Genomic DNA, 5,495 nt, shown 5'->3' with positions numbered 1-5,495 from the left:
GAAGGCACGTGTTTCCTTTCAGGTAACCATGGTTAACAGAGGAAGAACAATGATTTCAAGCACTACCCTCCTTTTTAATGCTTCCAGTCTGTTATTCTAACTCAATCAGCATGACAGGGTGATCTCCAGCCTTGTCCTCATCAACACTCTCACCTCTGTATTAACGAGAGAATCACTGACATGATGTCAGCTGGTCCATTTGTGGCAGGGCTGAAATGCAGTGGAAATGTTTTTTGGGGATTAAGTTCATTTTCATGGCAAAGAAAAAATGACTTTACCCCAGTCCTCAGCAGTTCAATCCCTGTACCTTTTGCAGAATATCAGTCTGTCCCTGATGTTTTTTTTTTTTTGCACAATTGGTGGCTGACTAAATACTTTTTTCCCCACTGTGCAAATTGCCATCATAAAAACTGAGGCAGCAGACTGTGAAAATTTATATTTGTGTCATTCTCAAAACTTTTGACCACGACTGTATATTAACAGCAGGGTTTTAAACACAGTCTGTGTGCTTACTAGTTATTACATGTCATATACAGTTGAAGTCGGAAGTTTACATACACTTAGGTTGGAGTCATTAAAACTCGTTTTTCAACCACTCCTCAAATTTCTTGTTAACAAACTATAGTTATGGCAAGTCGGTTAGGACATCTACTTTGTGCGTGACACAAGTAATTTTTCCAACAATTGTTTACAGACAGATTATTTAACTTATAATTCACTGTATCACAATTCCAGCAGGTCAGAAGTTTACATACACTATGTTGACTGTGGCTTTAAACAGCTTGGAAAATTCCAGAAAATTATGTCATGGTTTTAGAACCTTCTGATAGGCTAATTGACATAATTTGAGTCAATTGGAGGTGTACCTGTGGATGTATTTCCAGGCCTGAGGGTGGATATCTGATTAACAGCAGTGAGTTTTAACTATCCCAAAGCCTAGGACCAAGAGGCATGGAGAGGCAGCCTTTAGTTACTATGCCTCCCAGCCTCTGGAATAGCCAGAGAACCAGAGGGGGAACGAAACTGTAGCATTTTTAAAAATAGATCTTAAAACACACCTTTTTAGTGGTGCTTTTCCTCAGGGTGCTTTTTAGTCGTGCATTTTTTATTGTAATTCTTTAGTTTTTTATCCTCTTATATTTGTGTAGTAAATATTTAGTTTTATTTTAATTGTTTTTATTAGTTTTTTTCCTGTGAAGCACATTGTGTTCAATTCCATGTCTGAAATGTGCTGTATAAATAAAGCTTGATTTGATTCTCTATGGTGTTATTAGGTCCCTAATATTAAGTTAGGCCTATAAGGTAAGATAGACTGATATGATTGAAATCTCTATGATGTTATTGAATTGAAACAACAAGACACTCAACCCCGTGGATTATTGTACAACTAATAGCTGTTCTCTAACATGACGAATAACACACAACTAACGTTGTCGGAGAGATTCAACCACAAAGACCAGGGAAATTTTCCAATGCCTCGCAAGGAAGGGCACCTATGGGTAGACGACATTGAATATTCCTTCATTCATTACACTTTGGATGGTGTATCAATATACCCAGCCTCTACAAAGATAGAGACATCCTTCCTAACTCAGTTGCCGGAGAGGAAGGAAACCATTCAGGGATTTCACAATGAGGCTAATGCTGACTTTTAAACAGTTACAGAGTTGAATGGCTGTGATAGGAGAAAACTGAGAATGGATCAACAACATTGTAGTTACTCCACAATACTAACCTAAATGACAGAGTGAAAAGAAGGAAGCCTGTACATAATAAAAATATTCCAAAACATGCATCCTGTTTGCAACAAGCAACTAAAGTAATAATGCAAAAAAAATGTGGCAAAGCAATTAACTTTTTGTCCTGAATACAAAGTGTTATGTTAGGGGCAAATCCAATCGAACACATTACTGACTACCACTTTTCAAATGTTCAAGCTTAGTGGTGGCTGCATCATGTTATGGGTATGCTTGTAATCATTAAGGACTGGGGAGTTTTTCAGGATAAAAATAAATGGAATGGTGCTAAGCACAGGCAAAATCCTAGAGGAAAACCTGGTTCAGTCTGCTTCCACCAGACACTGGGAGATGCATTCACCTTTCAGCAGGACAATAACCTAAAACACAAAGCCAAATCTATGCTGGAGTTGCTTACCAAGAAGATAATGAATGTTCCTGAGTGGCCGAGTTACAATTTTGACTTAAATCTACTTGAAAATCTATGGCAAGACCTGAAAATGGTTGTCTAGCAGTGGAGGCTCCTCTGAGTAGGAAAGGGATGAGAACCATCCTCCTCAGTGAATTTCATAAAAATGGTAAATCATTGAAAAAGTCATCCTTTATAGATAAAACTATACTAAATATATTCACCTGTCACCAAATAATTGATTAAAACACACTGTTTTGCAATGAAGGTCTACAGTAGCCTCAACAGCACTCTGTACGATAGCACAACTCCCATCAAGCTAGCTGGCTAGTTTAGTTACTCAAACACCCTGCTCCAACAGAGGGATGCTATGTTAGCTAGCTGGCTAGTTTAGTTACTCAAACACCCGGCTCAAACAGAGGGATGCTATGTTAGCTAGCTGGCTAGTTTAGTTACTGAAACACCCTGCTCCAACAGAGGGATGCTATGTTAGCTAGCTGGCTAGTTTAGTTACTCAAACACCCGGCTCAAACAGAGGGATGCTATGTTAGCTAGCTGGCTAGTTTATTTACTCAAACACCCGGCTCAAACATATAAACATATCTGAATTTGACCATTAGAAACTTTTGTTTGCAACTGTTGGACAAATTATTACACCCTAGATAAGCTATTTGCAGGCAAGAGTGTGCAAGGCGGTATTGAGTCACTGTCCGTATGTCACCTACGTTGTAAACTTTCATTCATAGACTAGGTTGTAGCAACCTCATGATGGGTATTGGGAAATGTTGAGTATCATGTAGTACCCTAAACCTATCGATGTTACATTGAACTGGGTGAATGGAATATGAATGACAGTCATCCAACATGCTGTAATAGAAATAAGGCCATGCTCATTAAAAAATAAATAATGGTCCTCCCTCATCTTAAACGGCATTTACGGCCACTGTTGTCTAGCAATGATCAACAACCAATTTGACGGAGCGTGAAGAAGTTGTAAAATAATAATGGGGAAATGTTGCACAATCCAGGTTTAGAACGCTCTTAGAGACTTACCCAGAAAGACTCAACTGTAACCGCTGCTAAAAGGTGCCTCTATAAAGTATTGACTCAGGTGTGAATACGTACACTACCGGTCAACATATTTAGAACACCTAATCATTTAAGGGTTTTTCTTTAATTTGACTATTTTCTACATTGTAGACTAATAGTGAAGACATCAAAACTATGAAATAACACATATGGAATCATGTAGTAACCAAAAAAGTGTTAAACAAATCAAAATATGTTTTATATTTGAGATTCTTCAAATAGCCACCCTTTGCCTTGATGACAGCTTTGCACACTCTTGTCATTCTCTCAACCAGCTTCACCTGGAATGCTTTTCCAACAGTCTTGAAGGAGTTCCCACATATGCTGAGCACTTGTTGGCTGCTTTTCCTTCACTCTGCGGTCCGACTCATCCCAAACCATCTCAATTTGGTTGAGGTTGGGGGATTGTGGAGGCCTGGTTATCTGATGCAGCAGTTACAACACTTTCCTTGGTAAATTAGCCCTTACACAGCCTGGAAGTGGGTCATTGTCCTGTTGAAAAACAAATGATAGTCCAACTAAGTTCAAACCAGATGGGATGGTGTATTGCTGCAGAATGCTGTGGTAGCCATGCTGGTTAAGTGTGCCTTGAATTCTAAATAAATCACAGACAGTGTCACCAGTAAAGCACCCCCACACCATAACACCTCCTCCTCAATGCTTTACGGTGGGAAATACATATGCGGAGATCATCCGCCAAAGCCTATTCTCCCTCAGGATAAAAAATTACACAGCTGCACAATCGAGAGCATACTGACTGGTTGCATCTCAGACTGTTATGGCAACTGCTTGGCCTCCGACCGCAAGGCACGACAGAGGGTAGTGCGTACGGCCCAGTACATCACTGGGGCCAAGCTTCCTGCCATCCAGGACCTCTATACCAGGCGGTGTCAGAGGAAGGCCCTCAAAATTGTCAAAGACTCCAGCCACCCTAGTCATAGACTGTTCTCTCTGCTACCGCACGGCAAGCGGTACCGGAGTGCCAAGTCTAGGTCCAAAAGACTTCTCAACAGCTTCTACCCCCAAGCCATAAGATTCCTGAACAGCTAATCATGGCTACCCGGACTTTTTGCACTGCCCCCCCCCCCCATCCCACCACCCACCCCAGCTTTTTACGCTGCTGCTACTCTGTTAATTATTTATGCATAGTCACTTTAACTCTACCCACATGTACATATTACTTCAACTACCTCAACTAGCCGGTGCCCCCGCACATTGACTCTGCACCTGTACCCCCCTGTATATAAAGCCTCCCTACTATTATTTTATTTTACTTCTGCTCTTTTTTTCTCAACACTTTTTTGTTATTTTATTTATTCTAAAAAAATTTAATTTAATTAAATGCACTGTTGGTTAAGGGCTGTAAGTAAGCATTTCACTGTAATGTCTGCACCTGTTGTATTCGGTGCATTTGGCCAATAAGATTTGATTTGATTTGATCCGTTCAGCCACACTGCGTCTCACACAGACACAGCGGTTTGAACCAAAAATTTCCAATTTGGACTACAGACCAAAGGACAAATTTCCACCGGTCTAATGTCCATTGCTGGTAACTCTAATGAACTTATCCTCTTCAGCAGAGGTAACTCTGGGTCTTCCATTCCTGTGGTGGTCCTCATGAGAGCCAGTTTCATCATAGAGCTTGATGGTTTTTGTGACTGCACTTTAAGAAACTTTCAAAGTTCTTGAAATTTTCCGGAGTGACTGATCTTCATGTCTTAAAGTAATGATGGACTGTCGTTTCCCTTTGCTTATGTGAGCTGTTCTTGCCATAATATGGACTTGGTCTTTTACCAAATATGGCTATCTTCTGTATACCCCCCCTTACCTTGTCACAACAAAACTGATTGAATCAAACGCATTAAGGAAAGAAATTCCACAAATTAACTTTGAAGAAGACCTGTTTATTGAAATGCATTCCAGGTGACTACCTCATGAAGCTGGTTGAGAGAATGTCAAGAGTGTGCAAAGCTGTCATCAAGGCAAAGGGTGGCTATTTTGAAGAATCACAAATATTTGTTATACCCCAGGAAGAGTAGCTGCTGCCTTGGGAGCAGCTAATGGGGATCCCTAATGAATACAAATACGTTTTTGGTTACTACATGATTCCATATGTGTTATTTCATAGTTTTGATGTCTTCACTATTATTCTACAATGTAGAGCATATTAAAAATTTAGAAAAACCCTTGAATGAGTAGGTGTTCTAAAACTTTTGACTGGTAGTGTATGTAAATGAGATTTTTCTGTATTTAATTTAAAT

The sequence above is a fragment of the Coregonus lavaretus genome, assembly GCF_964263955.1.
Source record: "Coregonus lavaretus genome assembly, contig: HAP1_SCAFFOLD_299, whole genome shotgun sequence".
NCBI lineage: Eukaryota > Metazoa > Chordata > Actinopteri > Salmoniformes > Salmonidae > Coregonus > Coregonus lavaretus.
This window is presented reverse-complemented; position numbering follows the sequence as displayed.